At 38.2% G+C, this 22,102-nt stretch overlaps 1 long non-coding RNA gene across 3 annotated transcripts; it reads right to left on the bottom strand.

The window, feature by feature from the left end:
- Positions 1–554: 554 nt before the first annotated feature.
- LOC118227174 lies at positions 555–21,111 on the bottom strand. 3 transcript variants are annotated; one of them, XR_004765189.1, is made up of 3 exons: positions 20,901–21,111; positions 17,408–17,583; positions 555–611 (listed from the first exon to the last, which is right to left on the bottom strand). It is a non-coding gene; the product is annotated as an uncharacterized LOC118227174 (long non-coding RNA). The 3 variants fall into 3 exon arrangements; XR_004765190.1 differs by lacking the exon at positions 555–611 and adding an exon at positions 3,697–4,133; XR_004765191.1 differs by lacking the exon at positions 555–611 and adding an exon at positions 5,266–5,609.
- Between the last annotated feature and the right edge of the window lie 991 nt (positions 21,112–22,102).

Raw genomic sequence — 22,102 nt, 5'->3', positions numbered from 1 at the left:
GCTTAAAAGCCACCAATGAAAATAAATTTGTCAGATTAAATATGCAACAGCATTTGCGTTTTTAAATGTTGAAATTATATTATCCATGAAAATCATTTGGTCTACAATGCATAGTTCTTTATCCAGGTATCCCCCCCCCCCCCCTTGTGTTAATTAAACATACAGATGGCTTCCGTGTGTATTACAACCCCAGTTGTTTATACACTATCTTACTTAGTCATGCATAGTCCATTTGATCAGTCTTGGGTTAAGACAGGCATTCTGTTAAAAGGCAGGCATTCTGAATGCCACTGCGACGCAGAATGTGTGTTAGGTGGTAGTGGATTCATTCATCTAACTTTTTTGGTATCAATTCATATCTTGGGGAATGTTATTATCTATGAAGGGTGCTGCATTTTGATTTATTCCGAGCCGGAGAAGTGATTGTGTGAGTGCATTATACCGTCATTATTGCTTCAAGCTTGACCCAGTTTTTTCCCCCCTCCACAGCACAAATCAAAATGAAGTACAGCAGTGCATATGGGGTTTATCTCTCTTTTCATCATGGGTTATTTAATAAGGTAAGGATACAATAAAGGAGCTGTCAGAAGAGCTTCATGTCTACCACAGCACTGGAAAACAGAAAGGAATGAACAAAGTTTATCAATGGCAAATTGGGTTGAGAGGGTTCTAGGTAGCCCTGGTATTCTGCCAACTGGGTTTAATGAATTACAGCTTATTTTCAATGTAAAAATAGTGGTGACATATCCACGCTGGAATTCATTGTTGAGAGAGATTGGAGAGGTTGAGAGAGATTGGAGACAATGCCATGTAATCACCCCTTTTGAAACCTCACAGGTTAAGAACATTTTTGGTACTGTAGCTTTCTTTCTCTTCATCCCATAGTAAAACAAAAGCCAATTATTCAGATTGAGATCTCCCTGGAAGACTTCTTTTTTTTCCGTTATGATGCATCCAACTGAAAAGGAACTTTGTAATGAAGAGGAATTTTCTTCGTTTGATGCAAAAACTTTGAATATACTTTGAACACCAAATGAAACCGTTTTCACGTAACTGCTGGTGCTGTCATTTCATATTCTGAGCTTAAAGTGAGAATTTGCGTTTGTTCAGTTTGATTGTAGCTGCTGTGCGAAAACAGCCTAATGCAGCCCTGTATATCCAGCATGAACAAAGTTTAAACTCTCGAATAAATCTAAACTCAGATCAAGACATTACTTTGAAAAGGCCATTCACCCAGAATATTAGAATTTTGAAGGAAAATGTCGTTTTTCAACTGAGGGACAGCAAATTTGCTGGGCTTTTGGCTGCTTCTATGAGCCATTCTAGAGCCTTACAAGAGGCAGTCTCTGGTATGGCCAGATGCGATTTGCTTCTATCTGTTTAACTTCCCACCCGTCCACTGTAAGATGGCTGTGCAACGAGTGGGCCCTATGCAGGATACAGATTCAATTATTTTGTCGTCGCACCTCGCCGCTCACAGCTTGGCCCCCCCTCCATCTTTTATTTTCCCTTCAACGTCGCCCCACATCAAATTACCTGGACCCTTTCATATGTTCTCAGTTGCTGTTGGACCCTTTGGATCCTGCTGGGTGCCTGGGTCCAGGGGAAAGTGAATTATAGAACGTGTTTCATGTGAAAGGGTGGTCTGGGAATGGTTTTTTTTTTTTTTTTTGCTCTTTCTCATTCTTTAACTTGCTTTCATTACAACCCTACATTCTCTTTTGCTATTTCTGTGAAGTACCTTCCCCCCATGTCTACTTCCACCTCTGGTGTTCAATGGCTGTGTCGGCAGAGCTCAACAACTCTTGAGAATGTGTTGCTTTGCTACCCTGTTTGAATAGTCACATTGGCGGAACACACAGTCATACAGTGCCGCTCCACTCTTGGCACATTATGTCCTCATCCTGCTGAGTGGAGTATAACCATGTGACTCCACATCAAATACACTCGAAATACACTTTAAGTGTGTAGTTTCTATGCAATTACTTTATATTTATTTTAGCTCAGGATCACATTAAACCCTCTGGCAACCGTTTTTACATTGATGGAACAGTAATGAAATCTGCAGTTTTTACAGCTCTAAATTTTGTCTAAAGTTGACAGTTGCAGTATAAGGTGTTTCTTCTGTTTAATCAGCTAGTATATAGCTGTGGACTGTCTTTAAAATGGTTGGCAAAAAAATAGTTAGTTTAAAATCTCTGTGCACCCCTCAGCTAACTAAATGTGGTGCAAAAGAGTGGACTGCCCTTGTAAAGAGCATCTGTTCTTTTTACGTGGAAGCAAGAGTTCAATATCAAATGCTTCCCCTCAGCATTTAGCATCTGACCAGAATCTCGCCCGGTTATAAATAACCCTCTCAGTACTGCTCACCTGTACGGGCATTGAACATAGATCAAAGTTTTTGTCATTTTTCTGCTGTCCACGTACTGATCAGTGCAAAGCAATAGGAGATAAATTCAACCGGCTCACAGACAAGTACTGAGAAGGCACATGGTCAACAACCGCACTGAAAGTACAAGCATTCATCATACAGGAGCAAACGTGTATCTGCAAATTCAGCTGTGAGATACTGCAGGAACTATGGTTACATGCGGTGGCCTGGGATCTCCCAGCACTCTGAGAGTAGTTTATTTTTCATGAGTGCCTTTTGAATAAACTCGCAGTGATTTACAAAGACAGTCTCTATTTTATTCATAGATGGGGGAAATCGATAGAATGTTTCTCTTTTTTTTCTATTTTCCCTGAAGTGAGGCTCTCCTGTTGGATGATGAATGACAGCTTCTGGACAACGGGACACCGAGGGAATACAGGACGCTGTTTATGAGTAAGAGCTCATAAATCAAGTGCCCATCCTCCCTCTTGTATTGAGGGGCATTTACTGCATGCTATGGGAGGAGATGTTCTTTACTGTATGTGAACATGGCACCAAGACTGATTTGAGGAGTTTCCAATGAATAATCAAAAAAAAAAAAAAAATCCCGAAACAGGAGCGGAAGCCTTACACTCCAAAATTCATCCGCTGAGTTTAGCTGTGAAAAACCATAAATGGTTAATGCCCACTGTGAATACTGATATTCATATGAATCAGTTTGTCATTCCAATGAGTTGTCATGTAGAATTGAGTCAGACCACAAAATAAAGCAGAGATACTTCATGAAGTGTGGAATCAAGAAGGTCGTTACGGGAGAAGTCAGATGGGCTACATTGTTTGGTTGAAATAGACTGGTGGATTGGTAGCATGTCACAGCAGCCAAACCATTTCAGACATTTAAAAGAAGTGTTCAGACATTAAAGTGCGCAGCAAAGTGTAAGTGCCTTGTTACCGGGGTCACTGGGCCGGGGGGGGGGGGGGGGGGGGGGGAGGCAAGGTCCCCCAAAATTTCATTAGGTTATATGACTGGATTGATTGATTTCAACCATTTTAGAGATTTTGTAAAGCCTTTTTATTTTTTTATAAAGGCTCTATTTTGGACAGGCATAGAGTTCCAAAATGTGGAGGCTCTAACTGAGAGAGTGCTCTGAGTGAATTTACTTTGTCTAAACAGGAATTTCACAATCCCCATGTGATACTGTTATATGGCTATAGGTTTTTTGTTTGATAAAATGGAGGAGCCAAACAGTTTATTTTAAAAAAAAATTTTATTAAACAAGCATAAGGAAAATAATAGAGATAATTTTTAAAAAACAAAGTGGTATTTGTTAAGAATGTTGCAGTGACTATTTCTTTTTTGTTGTTCAGGACCTTCAACGTTTGTGAATGAACAACTTTAATTACCATAAAGAAAATGGTTACATTAACAATGCTGTTGCAACTAGACTCCTGTGTGGTCAAAGGTGATTTTTACTTTGTAGGCCCAGCTAAGCAGATACATTGTGCTGCAGTTGGTCTGTGAGCTGACATTAAACTATTCCTTTCTACTGATGTGTGGAGCAGGATAGCCAGGGGTGGTCCTGGTCTATTTGGTGGCAAAGGCAATATTTCAAATGGCACTTTTCTCCCTAAATTCAGCAGCTACATTGAGCTTCCTAAATTTGACCTCTTCATGTCGATGCAGAATTTGTAAACTTTCCAGTCTCATATTCAATTTATGTTCTTCACTCTTGTATAGTGGTGGTCCACAAGGATGATCTTGCTTCAAAAGCAAAAGCACAAACAATAAGGGAAATGCACTCTAAATGCGCTCTAAATTAAACAAATCAGAAACTAATTTCAAAACACATACAAAAAGCCAAAGTAAACAGGACAACTGAAACATGTTGCAAGAGACAAAAAACTATGAAAATTGATACACTCAAACAAAAATGAACAGAAATGCAAATAAGGAGAATGGATAGTGGGCACACACACTCACCTAATTATGAGTGCAAGCCATATACACTGTATCATCATTAGCAAGTTGCTATGCTAGGCAACTGCCTACACTGTCGATGCCTAGGACTGCTACTGACCATAGCACCTGACCAGCATAGAAGGATCAGTGTGACTGATTGCATGTTTGGCACAAGGTACAATAGGCTGTTCCCATTCCAATTACACAACACTGAAAGGCTGTATCTTAAACCATATCTAAAAGACCAAGATTTTCACACAAATTAACCCGCAACTGGGTGCATTTAAAAAAATGTCCTCTATTCCCTTTTACCTCTACATGCATATTGTACATCTCTCACAGCATGGCAGAAATCCCTCTAGGATTCAAAAGTCAGTAAATCCTTCAAGAGCCACATCTCAGCGTAATATATAATATCGATGCCATAAATAGGATGCCCTCTCCTGTCCTGGTGAGTGAATCCGGAGATTTGCCGGCTTTCCAGCTCAGTGTGCCCCTGTGTGTTCTTTGTCCCTGGGTCTGGTTAATCTATGTTGCACCCCTATGCACTGCTCAAATTCTTCACATTGTCCTTCATATAAAAAGCCCTGTGATGTATCTTCCTATTCTCATACTCAGTGAAATGAGGCATTATATTCTGGCAGCTATTTCCTCTCTATACTCCCCTCATATCTCTTAGGCTCTTATATCCATCCATCCATATTCTCTCTTTATTCTCCCGTATGCATTCCTTAGTCCGCCCTGATTCCCCCTTACACCCCATTCCCAAATAATAACAACAACAACAACAACAATAATAATTGTAATTATAATTATATTGCTCCAAATATAGGTGTTCAAAGTGCTTTCCACCAAAGTCAATACAATAAAAAAATGAAGAAAGATAAAACATGGCACGTACAGTCTATGGAGCAAAGATTTACACAAAAAAAAATAAGAAACTGCACACAATAGAAAACAGCTGTGTGCTACAGTAGCCTACACAACATGCACTATAGAAAAAATGTCACTTTTAGGAACAATGACCAATTCCACACTAATAACAACAGTATGTAGGGCCTGGCTATTCACTGGGAGATTCTAATGTAGAGGTGACCCAAAAGGACCTGGCAAGCTTAAACCTAACCTGTCTGAATGGGACAGAGCCAATTGCATCCTGACGCTGTGGACTTCTGGACATAACCCAAACTCAAACTGGTAAGGTTGGGGTTCAGAGAACCTTTGTTGACTGAGCCAACTGTGAGGCAGATCAGGCTGCATTTCAACTGTGCAATGGTCCTGGAATAAAAAAAAGCCTATAAAAATCATTAAGAGTAACTCAGCTCTGATGGTAGTATATACCTCACAAATGAAATTAAAGATGGTGATCATGTTCTTGGTTAATTTCCCCCTATTGTATCAGTACATCTATTGAATCATTACATAATTGTATCATGTAGGATCATTATCCATCCTAAATTACTTCAGGGTGTTTAAGTCCTTCATGAAAGATGTTATGTATGTATATGACTTATCCTCCATTTTAAACACTAAATTAATGGAGTTGTTAGCTCTAGATAATTTCACACAGCTTTGGCTCTGTATCTAGTAAATGCAACATCATAAGCAGCATTGAGTAAATAGACAGGAAGAGAGAGACATGCAGACTGGATCTGATTAAATCACAACTTGTTCCTTACTGTTAATGGTGAGCTGGATGCACAACTACAGGATAAGAATTCATTTCTTTTGTCAATGTGTTCATCTGCCAGCTTATTGAAAAAAGTAATTTCGATAATTTGAGATGACAACCTAAAAGAGGGAACATTATGAACCACAGATGTCTCTTGTATATTGCCATGACTATTTTAAAAACAGTAAAAACCACTTTCACAACCAGTACAATGGCTTTCTAAATGAAAGTGTTTTTTCTTTATACAGCATAATGTCTCAGGGTTTATTTGAATTGTTCAACATATTTACCGCTGCTGAGTGCAGAATGAAACTTAAAATAATAATATTTAAGCATAATGATGAATCATGCCTTGTGTTGCAGAGACAGTGAAGGCATGGATATTTGGCCCGATATTTTAAAACCCAGCCTACTATAATGTCCTCCATTTACAAGATTCTCATCTTTTATGTTTTTAACTATAGCAAACAGTAGATAGGCAAAATGCATCACTATAAATCGAGCTCATCCACAGGGTTCTGCGCCTTCCCTTCCCTGTGGCATACAAAGAAACTAAGGATGGGGCTTAATTTATCTATAAAGCAGAGAGATAAAGATGCTGTGGCTTTGAGTGGCCAGATATAAATAATAAATAAGGTGAGTTTTCTGGAATATGAATAAAACAGTCAAGTGAGAATTTCATTTTCCCCCTGATTGGCTTTGAATTGGAGTGCAATGCCAGGACAATGTCATTTAGTCAGACCCATGAATAAGAAACAAGTTATACAAATGCAAAGGTTAAACTGAATGCAGGGACTGGTGACCAGCATGCAGGTAGGACTAAATAAATAAACAGCAGTCTTAAGGGTCTTCTTTTATTTACCTGTTATATAAATCTGTGCATGCACAGCGTATGAGGATTTTGACATGTACATGGACATAACCATAATGAAATATTTTCCAAGCACACTGTCATGTCTTTTCCAAGCATACCGCAGTATTACCATGACTGCTTATTATTATAAAGTCTGACCCATGTTAATTGCAGCTACAGAAAAAAGACAACAATGTAGATGCAATTTCAATTCCAGTACTATCTTGATAATATGTGGGGGATAATGAATAACTAATGGAAAGCTAGAGATTTTAAGCTAGTTTAAATAATTACTCAAAATATGAGACATCTAAAAATGTCCTTATTTATCTTGTACGGGGGTTTAGGGATTATAAAGTGGTTTTGAAGTAGACATCTTTTAATTAAGATTGGGTTTTGTGATAGCAATTTGGTGAACTTAACGCTTCATGCTTTTGAAGTTGTGTCTTAAACTTGTCTCCTCATCATTAATAGGTACAATATCTTCATGATTATTTCAGATATTTGGCAGGGTCTAATTAACCTGGAACTGTTAATTCTCATTAAATTTCTTAAATTTTCTGTTTAATTCACATTCAGTGATTAGAATCCATGTCCCATCTTACACTGCCCATCTGATTTGACATTACTGACCACTATGGACAGCCATCCCATGCCAATGTCAGGAGACCATCAAGCACTGAACTGGTCCACAGTGTTACTAAAGTTTACATTAAGTTTACAAAGTTTACAATCTACAGGAAATACACTGCACTTATCAATATTCATAATCTGTTTAGAAACTATATGCCAAGAAGTGATGTAGCTGAAAAGATAATAAGACTGGGACAGTCTACATCAGGGCACGGCAGACCATGTGTTAGTTTCAAAATGAAACAAGGCCAGTGGCGACATCTTTCTTAGCTTTTGAGATTATGAAAACATTTTTTGAACATTCCCGAGTGAAAAAAATACCACAGTATGAAATACACATTTCACATAGGTATAAAAAGATGTGCTGGTCAATTTAAATATAAAAATTCAGTGTAGGAGTAAAGGTATTATGTATTCAGGAACATGATTTGTTCTGTAAATTATATTTTGAGTCAGTGGGTGGTAGGGGCCTTTGCTCCCACACTTTCAAATGAAGGAAGAAAAACAAGCTAATAATAATTAGAACTGTGATATTTATGTACCAGTGGGAAATGTGCAAAATATTTTGAAAAGTCAACCTATTTCCTCTCTCCATTCTCTCTCTCTCTCTCCCACTAACACAAACACACACTCTCTCACACATGCACATGCACACGCACACACACACACACACACACACACACACACACAGGAAAGCACATATGCTATGGGACTTAGGGAATTATATCATTGACAGTTATCATTGAAGAGTATATTTATTGGAATGTTTTTTTCTAAATTCAGTCAGTGTTCTAGAACTCCATTGCTTTGAATTACCAGTCGCAATTGTTATATAAGCATTAGGATTTTCAGTTAAAAAAATTAAAATCACACTTGTGATCTTACACCTTAAAGGGTTAACCCCTTTGAGCACATACCGAATCTGGAAAATCCTTGCACATTTAGAGAGTGTTCTATTTCGGGCTTTATAACTCCAGATGTGAGCATCACTGGAAAATACCTTAACTGAAGCAAAACTAAACAGGCACAAATTGAGTAGCACAAATAAACTGGAAATTGAAATTGAAAATAAAAAAATGAAGTTGTTCTCATTCAGTTTGCAATTGAATACTCAGTCAAAAATGTAAAACTGTAAAACTATACCTTTCCTGGATCATACACTCCTTGACTATACGTTTGCAAAATCTGAGGGTGATATGCAGAATGACCACAGATCTATGAAGCAAAAAGCAAGCAGTGTACCCTGGTGTCCCTTAGTGTTTCCAAATCTATCCAAAATGTCTAAATTGTGCACTGCTGTAAATCATAACTATACATTTTAATCAATCAGTTTTGACCCATGGAACTCACTTTTACAGGCTTTATAAGTGGGAATTATTATCTTTTAATCAGTATAGGGAGATGGGTGGGAGAACTACGGGGCCAAACATATTCAAAACTGCCCCAAAAATGGACAAAATGTTTTTTGTCCATTATAAAGTATTTCAAGTATTTTCAACAAGAGCCAAGTAGAAAAGGTTAGAATAGGAACACATGACATAATACAAAAGTATTATAACACACATTGGTACACACATCTAAATATGTCATCTCCTGTAGTTCAATAAAACACCACTGAAACAAGATTGTGTAAAATATTCTAATGGATGCCAGGTATACAGAAGCAGGTTATAGGCTATTTAATGTCGCAAACTACAGCAGTTGCTATGGTGCTGCTATTGTTACTGTGGCAGATGCTGTTGCTGTATTTAATTGTGTGCATCCCCAGTCTCACTGTTGTATCCCCAGTCTCACTGCAGGCAACACAGATAAAGGTTAATGCCGATTACCTAATTACCCACAGCTACAGCTGCAGACTGGCTAAACCACTACCCCTTCTCTCTGACAGAAATCTTCTGTCGGCATCCTGTGTGAACAGAGCTGTAGTAGATTTTCCATGTAATTTTTCTGGTAGGTGCCTAGTAAAATTTACTAAAGTTTTCTTTTGCAAATTTAAGTTTGGCTTAGTGTGAACAAAAACGGCAACACTTACGGATAAAGCCACAACCTTCTTTCATAAGACCTTATTTCTGGCACAATTTTTAAAAATCAATACTTTACTGAAATTTGAACATTTATTGTAGAAATGGAATAAACAATGACTTCCATGACTTTGTCTATTGTAAGAATGCGATGACAAAATTGCTTCTGTACTATGTAGGCCTACTTTGTGCTGGTAAACATCTCTGTCAGGCTCTTCCAGTTTTAAGTTGCTTTCATACCCAATGTAGCAAGTAGACAAGCACCACACATCAATGGCAGATATAGCTAGCAATTTAACTTACCTAATGAAATTGTTTCTGTTGCATTTGATTTTACCTAAAACAATTCCACATTATTATTTCCTTTATAGCTCATAAAAACTGCATTCACTATTTATCTAACATTAGCTATTTTGGGATCATAAACCCGAGCTATATTGGCCAAAGTTGTTATGTTGCTACTGTAAGTTATGTTATAAAACCAGGGGTGCCGTGGCAGTTCCACAGTGGTGCCGGAACAAGTTTTAAAGTGCGAGGGCTAGAAAATGGGCAAGTTGCAGTGACATCATGAATGACAACAAGGTCCCACACTTCAGTGCAGATAAAATTATTAGTTAGCCAATTAGTTGTACATAAAAGGTTATCATTTTTGTGCAATCAAATCCACACTTGCTTGGCACTGAGATACAATCACACTTGCATGACTAGCTTTATACTTTGTTCACAAATTCAACTGTAATGCCAGTGGCAGTCAGAAATCAATATTTGGATGGGACTTTGGGTTAATTTCTTCAATTAAATTGATGAAATTAGGGTCAGTTGACTTTGGCTGGAAGACAAATATATTACACTGAGCACGGTAGCGTTGGTCAGCTCTCCCATGTAAAACAGCGATTTTTGAATCTCGATATCGCCACCGTTTCAGAATTAATCTCTAACATAAAAATTAAGACGTAACGCAAACATAACTCAATTTAAACCTAACAGATCCTGCCAAAAGACATCATTATATTGGTCCTTTTGAGACATACATGCTTTTTATATTTTCGTGGCTGTAGACTTTATTAAATTTGAATCAAACCTCAAAATTAGAAATCTGGACGCCAAATTGTCCATAGACTTAACACTAGAAAGGCCACTTTTTTTACAACCTTAAAACGCCGAGTGCTCATCCAGCATTAATTTTAGCACCCACAATGACCTAATTTCATGAAGAGTATAAAACATTCAGAAGGCTCTCCTCTCCTGAAAGACTCAGTCGGTTCAAAAACCTGAAAGGTACTGAAATAGCAATGACTCGTACATGTACTGAATGTACGTACAGTACTAATGCCTGCTGCGTGCTGCAGTGAGACAGACAGTAAAAGGAAATTACATTTTCAGTGAAACAAGTGTTTAGGCTTTTGAAAAATAATGTTACAGGAATGTTTATAATGACGTTGACGACAATGATGATCATTTGAACATATTGAAACAATTAAATTTTACTCATTTGCAATTGAAATTAAAAAAATTAATGTGTAGGACTTTATTGCAAAAGTATTTATGTCAACAACAACAAAACAAAAGAAACTGAAATATATAGCCTATAAAAATATATGGATCAAATCCAAGTTGAAAATGTAAGAAATAAAGGTAACCTATGGCAAGATCATCAAATGCAAAATTAGTCAAGAAAACAAGGAATAGCCTAATACACAAATAAAGAATAAGAATAATGAGCCTCATTCACCAATATCTTCCTAAGTTTTTTCTTAAATTTGTTCTTGAGAAAGGTCCTAAGAAAAGTCTACGTCAGATTCACGACGTGTTCTTAAACCGCAGAATTGTTCGCACATGTGTTCTTAAAATGATGAATCCCATTGTCCTCGTAAGTGTAAAGCGCGTGCCAGTTGTTCCTAATTAGCACAGGTAAACGCCCCGCCAATCCCCAGAAAAGGGCATGAGACTGCAGGGCCGTGTAAACACACAGAAATCGAAAATAAAAGTTGAGAGCAAAGTCAATAATCCCCAAACGAAAACCTAAAGACGGTGGAGCACCGGACTCCAAACGTAAGAAAACTTCAGTAGTTCTGAAGTGGAGGTATTGCTGCAGGAAGTGAACAGCAAACGATCTGTCATATTTAGTAGCGTCAGTAGTGGATATAAAATAACACAAAAAAAGATGCATGGGATGCTATTATTCGTTCAGTGAACGCTGTATCCGGAGAAGGGCGCACAACTGATGAAGTAAAATAAATGGTTTGATGTTAAATCTGATGTAAAAAAAAATAAATAAAAAAAATGCTGGTGGGAGTGGGCGCAAGGAATTGCGTGTTATGCATTCAAACGACAAAGCGCTTCTCGTCACATTAATACCGCTAATTAAATCAACCGGCAATAAACTGCATCGGAGTAAACCCGTCGCTGCACAAAACACTGCACAAAAAATGTATTGCCAGTCATTTTGGTGTCACCACCCTCTGATGTGAAGGCAAATCTTAATGCAATGACATTCTTTATGATTCTGTGCTTCAAACTTAGTGGCAACAGTTCAGATAAGGCTCTTTCCTGTTTCAGTATGACAGTGCTCCTGGGTGCACGGCAAGGTCCATGTAGAAATGGTTTTGTCAAGATTAGTGTGGAAGAACTTGACTGGCCTGCACAGAGCCCTGACCTCTACCCCATCCAACACCTTTGGGATCTGGAAAGCCAGCTGTGAGGCAGATGTAATTGCCCAATCAGTGCCCGACCTTACTAATGCTCTTCTGACTGAATGGAAATAAATCCCTGCTGCAATGCTCAAACATCTAATATAAAGCCTTCCTAGAAGGGTGGAGGTTGATATAGCAGCAAAGGGTGGACCAACTCCATATTCATGCCCACAAATTTGGATGAGCTGATGGATATCAGGTGTCCACATACTTTTGGTCATGTAGGGTATTTTGAGAAATAAGATTATGAGCAAAGATAATATTTCATTTATCGTATACTGTAATGCAAATTTGAACATATTCATATCTATATTTACAACACATCTACTGAGATCTGTGAAGTCTGGGAAAGTATTTGACTGGGCATTCTAAGCTCTCTGCAAAGCTTAATGAATAAATATTGTTGAAAAATGCTTTATTTGGTACATTTGGCGATGTGGTGTCTTCATAATGCTTGTTTTCAAATACTTTCTTGTGAAACTTCCCGCTCCTATTAGTCCTGCATACTAAACAGCAATTGTAAGGTAAACTAATGATAATTCTTTCAATGAACAGCCTGAGGTATGTGTTAAATTGCTGCAACTGAGTGATCCACCTTCCACTTTCATGGTCATTCCCACTCTCCCATCCAGGGCCTGGTGATAGATTTTATTAAAAATTCTCCCCTGTAACTGTAAACAACCGGGATGCACATATAAAGTCAGGAAAAAAAGATGCAATAATTGCTTTTTCTGAAGGAAAGGAGCAATGCCTGTTGGCTGGTGGAGAAATACCCATGTGAAGTGGTGGATTTCAAATTTACTTGAAAAAATTATTTAAATTGCTTTCGGAACATTTAGAAAGTGTGGACGTAAGTTGGCCATGACTGACTCAACTGATTCAACAGAAATGAATCGTCTCTTCTTTGTCATGCTGTCTGGAGAGATTTTTACTGAAATGACATTTATCAACTGTGTAATTTGCATTCAGCCTGTGGGGAAAGTAGCACTTGCATATTGTAGGATTTACAAGTATCTTTTCTTTAACACAATATAAGTTTAACAGCACTGTTTCAACAACCTTTCAATACGTTGAACAAATAATTATTTCAAGGGAAAAGCTAGATGCACCACATTACAGCACAAGTGAACATAGATATGGTTACAGGAGCTATTTGAGCTTAATGGTTTACATACAGAACAATGAACTGTGGTCTTTCTTATCCTGTCTGTTTCTCTCTCTTGACAGATGCATGAAGATGTGCCATCTAACCAACTAAAAGTGAAGCATTTAGAATAATGAAATTGATTATAATTATATATCTTTATCAAAAGCTCATTTTTATTAAAGTTAATCATTTGTAATTAGCAGAAAACCAATTCAGTCAGGACAACTCAAGTATTAAAATATTTACATGAATATGTAAATATATTTTTTGGTTTGACGCCTTGACCACGATGCACTACATACACATATTTTTCATTGTATTATCCAAATGGAGATTACTGTGGATGAAGTGTGGAACAATATTACAGAAGAGTTTTACAGAACTATTTGTAACATTATTTCAATTGTTTGAATTTGATAGGGTGGACACTCTTGCTCTTTTTCATTTTAATTTCTATCTGTATCAGAGTAGAGCAATACAAAAACTTTCACAGTAATACATGTACATGTCCTTTTTTTTGCTGCTGTTTCTCAAAGGAGTGCATAAATATCTAATGAATATGGATGTTCTGGACAACCGCAGTGATGCAGACTCCATTCTCAGGTGGAAATTACTGTGCTGTTTTGATTCTTTTCAAAGCCAGCTTCTTTTTAATTCTCGCCAGTCAGGTGCTGCAGCACTGGCTAAGGAAATCCAAAATAAAAACTCCACAGGACCATCTGTTCATGCTGTTTTTAGAGCAGATTGAACTGTGTTCAAAGACTCAGAATTCAGATTTCTGCAACCATCAAGGTTAACTGCAACCCACAATCAGACATACTTCTGTATGTGACAGCATCTACTCAAACACAGCAAGGAGGAAACTGAGTGTGCAGCTTTCTGATTTTTTTTGTATTATTTATGCTCTGTTAGTCTGCACAGGTCTCTTTAACTTCTGGTTGTGTGCCATTTTTTGTGTTCATTCTACAGACTCTACTCTCTGAAATGGGTGAGAAAGTACAGTACACTGCAACCATTGATTATTACAATTAAAAATCTGTTTTAAAAAAACCCATTCTCACAAATGTTTCTCCCATTACATTTCATGCTTCCTTTCTTAATTTTCGCCATTTCTGATTATCCTGCAAGGCATGCTTTCTGTCAGATGACAAAATGATTATTGCCGCTGCAGAAATGCCCTTGAAAATTTAAATTCAACAAAATACCCTCCACTTAGCAGCTATTAAATACCTATTGGCCCATTCACCTACATTATTAATGTATGTGGCGGCTTCTTATTCAATTTTAACTGAAGTTAAAAGGGCAATTTGTACTTTTTCTTTTCAGTTTTATTAAAACTTTATAATACAATATGAACACAAGATATATTCTATATGACAATGCAGTTTTCAGCTGTTTTTCCAGAGAATTAGGGTTACAATTAGAATTAGGATTAAGGGCAGAGTTAAAGTTAGGATTAGAGTAAAGGGAAGATTTGGTTTTGAGAGATAAGACCAATAGTGCAGGATCTGGCCCATGGGTCACAATTTACTGGTGTTCCCTGGTGTAGAGAAATCAGGGAAGCAGGGCAGAAGCTGAACCCTAACAACCTTTCACTGGGACCTTCACAAACAAAACCAGTTGCTCCTCAACTCCTTCTGGGGCCTCTGATAATGTGATGAAAGGTCACGAAATGCCATGGAATGCCTCCAAAAAATGTTCCTTAATTATTTCCCCCCACTCAGGCTGATGGCCTTTATTCCCCTAGAGGTCAAATATGAAACCAATTTCCAAAGCAATGTCATCAACACTGGCATAAACCGTTGCATACAGTCTTTGGCTAATGTGGTTTTGCAAGCTACATTCTCATTCAGAGGCACAGGAACAACTGCGGTGGGAAATAGCATGTGCATGAACTTGTGCTGACTGCACAGAATATCAGGATATTATATGAGAAACCACAGAACACAGCGGCCAGATGGCTAAGAGCACACTGTCTATGTACCTGGCTTGGCTTGCGGTTGGTGACCTGTCTAGGGAGGACAACAAAGTCTCTAAAATTGCTCTAAACCCTCACACTACTTATCTGGTGGATGTGCTGGATTGCACCAGGAAGAGATATAGATAATGATTTTTAATAATGAAACATTTTTGTAATACTGATAGTCCTGCTTGAAAACTGTTCTTTTTGTAAATGGACCTATTCCCATTAAAGAAGAGTGATGTACAGGGCTCCTTGTGGCAAGCCAGGGGAACAGGTTATTGGGTATTTTCTCTTTTTTAAATCCTTAGGCTATCTGCTGGACCAGAGTGGATTTAGGAGAACAAATTCGAAACACACTAAGCAAACTGCATCTTAAGGTTTCATTAAATGCATAAACAGCTTCACAAAAATGAACTGTAGATGGTTCAGGTTCTGTTGCTGTTACATGTTTTCATCTGGGAAACATTTGGAGTGACATTATGGTGAAAAGCATCACTGCAGCAATTATAAATACTAATTAGTGACAATTACTTCATCAACTTAGATTATTGAGATGGTGCAAATGGGACAATTGTTTGAGAAGGGGCTTGAAACAGAGGCTATTGCAACCTCTAGCTGGTGGAGGACTGAAGCACCATGTGGGAAAACAAACTTGTGGCCCTATTTATAAGAGTATACTGTTCAAATCCACAGCTAAATAAAGACCAAAGTATTCAAAGATGGAATGTTTCACCTTGTATAAACAAACTTTCTTTCAGAACATGTCTATCTGCTTTAAAGGAGTACTATGGCGATTTTCACACTTTCTCGGTTTTATGTGCTATTTTCACAAGAGGCATTGAAGAAACACAATGAGTAAAGTATTAAATATGTCCGTTCTGTATTTTTGGAGAAATATGCATTTTAAATTTATCGTCCTATTTTCAACCGGTTGAGAAAGTTGTCAACTTGATGCATCACGAACACAGTAACCACTCCCCTTTCCACGCCCCGTAAACCCATGGATAACTCGAGACCCATAGTTTGCGCCGCTGGCTTACGGGCAAGACAATGCAAATATTTCACTAACGTTAGGTTCACTTAAATTAGAGTGCCTTTTAAGGACTATTAGATTATTTCTGGTTATATTCATTTAGCTAGCTAGCTAGCTAACGTTAGCTAGCTAGGTAGTTTGCTTTCATAAGGCAATGCTATCGATAACGTTAGCTAGCTAGTTTGCTTTTATGAGGACGTTATAGTTGTGCTTTTATCTTAACTTCCCTAGCTAGATAGCAAAAATTATAATTGGATATAAGTCAACGTCCTTACCTTAGCTATCTATCGATAGGCCTACTTGATATACTACTAAGTTAGCTAGCTTGTGAAAAGTATCCCAAAAAGAGCGCTTATCATGGGGATAGCTATGGTAATGGGGCACGGTCTGTCAATCATAGCTAACTGACAGTTCTCATTACCACGCCCAGACGGTTCGGGTGAACTTTTATAGTGGGAAATTTAGGCTTAGAAAAATATGTTTTAAAGTACATTGAAATGACTGAATAATAAAAAAATTATGCACATTTGTTTTGTTGTTGCCTAAAGACAACTGGGAAGTGTCACGTTCAACCACCATGTTACTCCTTTAAGAGCTAATCATTATAACTGTGTGAATCAACTTAAGCAGGTGAACTTGAAGCACATCTAAAGATTGGTAAAACACTCCCAACATAATTGGCCAAAAGCACAGTTTAATTAAACTCTTAACGATGGAAGTAGGTAGAGTGCAATAGTGTAATTTCTGTACAATCATTATTACATAGGCTAGTAGTTGCCATTTTAAACAACATAGTTCAGAATTGAGGACATGAATTGCCTACTACAGTTACTTGCTCTTAATTGTGATTGTGGCAATGTATTGGTTCTACTCCTGTCTCATGGGAAACATAAAACTGAAACTCAACAGCAGACTGATTAAACTATTTTGCAAAATTATAGCTATATTGCTATTATAATTTAATATTCAGGACAAAAAGGATATTTTCACCTTGTAGTAGCTAAATCAAAACTTAGACGCATGTCAAAAATAACAATTATTTCTCACATTAGGTATCCTACCTGATATCTCCTAGAAACAGGAGATCCACTGCATTGTTGCAGATCCCTGGGAGGGGAGGTCAGGTTCTTGTGTGCTCTCAATGGGAGTCATCTCTCTGCTGTGTGTAACATTAGCCTCAGTCCAGCTTGGTACACTGTGGTGTCTGTTTTCACCGACACCTGCTTCTCCCTAAACACTAAGAAGTGATGTAGGGATAGAAAAACAACTCTTGGTGATTGCAGGCATGGAGGGATCCCTCTTCCGTATACATGCCAGTCATTCCAACAGCACTCTAGCCTTTGGGGGAGGCATCAGTTGTTGTAACTTCCCTAGACAAAATGGGTCCCATAAGGACCCTTGGCATGTGATTGGTGGCACTAAGCCAAAGATTTAGTGCTGTCCTACAGTTATAATTTACCATCAGCCAACAATGTCTGTCATGGACAGGATGGAGAGCTATTCACCCAATTCTGAAAAGGCATCAGACAGAGGAGGCCCAGAGGGGTTACTGATGCATCTGCTGCCATAAGACCCAAGGCCCTCTGATACTGATGGAGGGTCAAATTTTTGACTAGGGGGAAAGAATCAACTGTTGAGAGAGGTCTGGCCACACCTCCTACTCTCATGTCTTTCATGAGCACTACAAATGCCTGGGTTCCTCTCCATAATTAGACTGCAAGAAAGCCATCTGATTTGATTTTTTGCATGATTAGGTACCCTTTACACATCTTTGAGCCACTGCTGAGGAAATGTCTTCCAACATCTGAGACTGAAACTAAAAATAAAAGCAGAAACAGCATTTGTATTGTTGAGGTATCCCCTGACACCAGTTTATATTTTTCCAGGCAAAATCAGAACAATTTTCATTTGTCAGTTCTTTTCCCATTATAACACTGGGGTATCTGATTCATCAGAGCACTGATTTTGCTGTTGCTCATAATAACCATGTTTTAATTCCAAATATTCTTTTCTCAATTTGGAATGGCCAGTCATGTTCATACTGTAAGCCTCTCCCATCACTGAAACAACCTCTATCGATTCAGGAGAGCGCAGACAAGCACACAAACACTAAGGCTGCAGCATGAATGTGCACTGGAATGCTTAACCACAGGTTTGACTCAATTTAGGAAGGCAAGTCTGGTACAGTCTTCATGAAAATCAGGGAAAGAAAAAGTTCTGTCAGAAACAAGCTGCAATCCATGGCACTTGTGAGTGCCACAGGAACAGATGGAGTAAATTGGGAGCTGTTTGAAGTCTCTCCCTGTTCACCACAAGCCACAAGTCTTGTTCCCCAGCCCATATGCCCAGACATCAGGCCTCTCCATAGCTCACTTATAGCTGTAGGAGAGCAGGAGTCTTGGCTCTTAGAGCCACATCTACAGTATATTCTGGCACACATATTGTATGCCAGGTGCGAAACCGGGGTAGAGCCTCGTCATCTCATCTGAATAATATGATGATGCTGTAGGTGGCGTGGTCACAAGGGACAGTGATCGCAGCCAGGTTTGGGTGTCACATCTGAGGGAAAATGATCCAGAGAGATGGCACTACCATTTTCCCGAAAGGACATTACATTACATTACATTACAGGACAGGAGGGGTTTTGCTGTAATGCCTTGGCATTTTCACACAGTCTCAGAAATCTCCTCAATTTTGCTAAAAAAAGATCTTAGCTTTTTAACATAATTGAACATCTCAGAAACTTGATGTTTAGAAACCGTTTCTGACTGAGCAGTTCCCTTTGTCAAACAAATGTGTTGTCATATTCTGCCACTCTCAATACCTCTGGGTGTTATTAAATTGCTACACTGCCATAACTTCTGCTGCTACCAATAAGAACTTTAAGTAACTGTAATTTTTTTATGTGAAACCCATATATGAATATTTGTCTAGAATCTGCACAAACAAGACCAGGTCAAAACCTAGTATATAGCTGGACCTCTCCGGCCGACCAATGGTGTAACTTCATCACTCAGTCACTCAGTCAGTCACAAACATTCGCGTTTGTAGGGCTGGCCCCGCTGTTGCGGCCCAGCTGAAAAACAAAACAAAACAAACATTACAAAAAAGGTAGGGGTTACATGTGGATGATGAGGGCATTGTTGAGGTATTTAATACCCTGGAAACAAATATTTTCTGGGTTCATTTATAAGCTGGCCCAATGAATGTTTTGATATTTTAAGACCCAAATTAATGATTTGTTACAACCTTTCCTTTTTAAGTCAAAATAAATTATTTTGCATCCATGCTAAATTAACTGCACCTGCAATGCTAAGTATAGTGCCATATACCAATGCTGTATAACAATAACAATGAAAGCCACATGAAGTTTTCCTGCTAAGGCCAGGGATTATTGCTGTATCTTCCTACAAAGTTCAGGTTATCAGAAGACTGATTTGTGCAGTGAGACACAATAATGCAGCAAGAACCTGAAGAACCTTAGCTGGCTTAAACCAAACCTATCCCCACTGGACCAATTATGTCAGTCATAGCTGGCTAATGACATAGCTGAGGTTTCAATCCCCCACTGTACAACCCAGTGTGTCCAAAAGATGAACACCTTTACCAACTCAGCTACTGCAGAGCCATGCATACAGTTTAGAAATGTATCTTGTGATTGCCAAATTGCTCAACAGACGTACCCTGATAGCCATGGAAACACAACCAGAGACACTATATATTGAATGGCAGATGTTTAACATGACACTGGAACTTTAAATTCAAATAGATACTAAGGAAGTGAGATTTTGCAGTATGACAAATTATTTTCTGCTGGCTTGTCCCAAAGCAGAGTTCTGTTTGTTGACATTCAAAGTGTATTTTAAGCATCTATGTCTCATTCAGAAACATAAACAAGAATGCAGAGATAACTTTCTTTGTGCATGTTTTGATACTGTGTATGTGAGCTTCATAGACTCACTGGTCAATCGAACGGTGGTATGATATGCATCCTTACTCAATATCAAACACTTTATTACCATCACTGATGCTACAGTAATTCAAGCATTAAAGGTATACCATGTAGGATTGTGTGGTCCTTCAACCTGAAGTGTTTGTAAACTCCACTCACACCACCTGAGACCTCCACCCCACCCACACCTCCGTTGAGTACACATCCCCCCGCACATTTAGTTAGAATTGGGATATAAACAAGGAATCGCGTGTGGAATAAGTAACATTATCTGGTCATAGGTTTACCACAACTAGCTAATATACTTGTAAAGCGAATGACTTTTTCATGAAGTTATCCATAGCCTTTTCAAAGTTTTTAGCAACTTTGTTAGCTTTGTTAGTGAGGTTGGCTACACGTAACGTTAGCTAGATAGCACGCATGTTGCATCGAATGAGTTTCCCCTGATTTAAATAAATGCAGGTGATTTACCGTGCTAGATAAGTTTCAACTATAAACAGTCACAGCAGTTCCCAAAGGGGGGAAGACATGTTGATAAAAGAACAGAATTTGATACAAAAACTACAGAACCAAGGTTACTAGCTAAAAGTAACATTACTTACAGGTCCAACAGAAAACAGGCCAACTTCACGTGGCTTTTCATCCCCGTGGCGAACTTCAGCTGACTTCACCAAAGAAAAATAATTCCTAGGTTGACTAGTTTTCAAACTAGCCCTGTCGGCAACTGTGGAAATGTGTAGTAAAAACCACACAAAAGATTTCAATTATTCAAAAACACCCCCGGCCTTAAATTGAAATTTTGACCTGTGGAGGTCGCCATTATTCTGGATATGCAATGCACTGTGGGTAGATGACGTAAAATGGTTGCAGTGGAGGTTAACCTGGTTGTTTTGTTCCGCAGTCGCGGCTATTAATAGTGAAAAATATCAATACAATACCACATAATTTGGCTATCTGTGAATAAGATTGATTCAGTAAACATCTTAGTGCGTCGGCACGTAGCCTATTGTCACTTAGGAATGCATATAAATGAGTTATTATCATATTGTAACGTTATTATTGATCCATGTCGTATGCGATGTGGATCAATAACGTTTAGATGATGACACATTTCAGTTTCACCAAAAACGATCCGTATGGTCAAGTGACTTTGAACGGCGGCTGCTAGAAAGCGCAGCTCTTTACAACAGGCTTTTTTTCCGATCTCCGCCCAGACACCATCTCTAGTCTTATGCCCTACTCTCGTCTCCTCCGATCATTATCGTTTTGTTTTATTTGATGAGGGCTCTCCTCGGTGCTTTACTCCTGAGTAATGTCCCGCTCTGTCTCGAGGCGAAATTTTTAGAATAGAAAATAGAGATTAAAGGTGCACAAATTCGGCGAATACGTATGAAGACTGATATTGCCAGTGCATCATAGATATGCCTTAGAATAGTTTTTTATTTTATTTTAAATAATACTTTAAAATACAAATCATGCATAGGACGACTTTAAGCTGAAAGGAGTCCTATAGTTAGTTGACTGGAAAAACTCAAATTAATGTCAAAATTAAACGATGCTGGAAATTAAAGTGTTTGAAATTAAGAAGTGATGGAGCGAAATTTAAAAGTAGCCTATGCAAAGGAGGACAACGGTAGTGGGCCACTGAAAATGATATGAGGATCAGAAAACCAGCATACAAAAATAATTATAGATGTAGGCTACTGAAGGAATTCCAGTGTATCACTAGCTTGAGTACTGGTTAATAAACCAAAGTTTATAGCTATAAAATGAGTGTAGCCAAATAAAATAATAAGGCTTTGTT

The sequence above is a fragment of the Anguilla anguilla genome, chromosome 5 (assembly GCF_013347855.1).
Source record: "Anguilla anguilla isolate fAngAng1 chromosome 5, fAngAng1.pri, whole genome shotgun sequence".
NCBI lineage: Eukaryota > Metazoa > Chordata > Actinopteri > Anguilliformes > Anguillidae > Anguilla > Anguilla anguilla.
The sequence above is the reverse complement of the archived record's forward strand: the minus strand, read 5'-3'. Positions and strand labels throughout refer to the sequence as shown.